The following is a 798-nucleotide window of genomic DNA, read 5'->3' on the forward strand; positions in this document are numbered from 1 at the left end:
TACCTGGACTATATGCAAATACTACACTATTGTACATCAGGGACATGAACATTCATGGATTTTGCTATCCTTAGAGAGTCCTGGAACCAAGTCCCTACAGATACAAAGGGACAACTGTACACAAACGTGATCATGCACAATTTCTCCATGCAGCTTCTTCACATTTAAAATAAAACTTAAATTTCTTAAACTGGCACAAATATTTTGTAATCTGAACTCCAGAAATTAGCTCATCTCCAACCCCCTATCCTCGCTGTTTTTCATTCCAGCTGTTCTGAACTTTCCAACCTTTTTCTAAAGCATCCACATTCGCTTACTCCTCTGCGCCTTTTCACCAGCTATCCCTCTATGTCAGAGGTCTACATTTCTTATCTTCAGGACTCACTCCTAATCTAGCATGTCATTAACCAGTGTCTTTGCACAAGAAGTCTCAGTCTGCTTCAGTTCACTCTTATTCTTCAAATAGTGGTATTGGAGGCTCTCTTCATCACCATCCTTTTTGCGCTCATGGTCTTTTGGGGGCATGTTGATTAAGAATGTTCACATGAGCCCGGCTTGGTGGCTCAGCCTGTAATCCCATGCCTTTGGGAGGCTGAGGTGAGTGGATTGCCTGAGCCCGCGGGTTCGAGATCCGCCTGGGCAATTTGGTGAGACCTCATCTCCACAATAAATAAAAAAAAAATAAGCCGGGCGTGGCAGCACGCATCTGTAGTTCCAGCTACTTGGGAGGCTGAGGCAGAAGGATTGCCGGAGCCCAGCAGGTCGAGGCTGTGGTGGCCGGGAGCGGCTACTGCACTC

Source organism: Carlito syrichta, unplaced genomic scaffold (assembly GCF_000164805.1).
Source record: "Carlito syrichta isolate Samal-C Ts95f unplaced genomic scaffold, Tarsius_syrichta-2.0.1 Scaffold309764, whole genome shotgun sequence".
Lineage (NCBI taxonomy): Eukaryota > Metazoa > Chordata > Mammalia > Primates > Tarsiidae > Carlito > Carlito syrichta.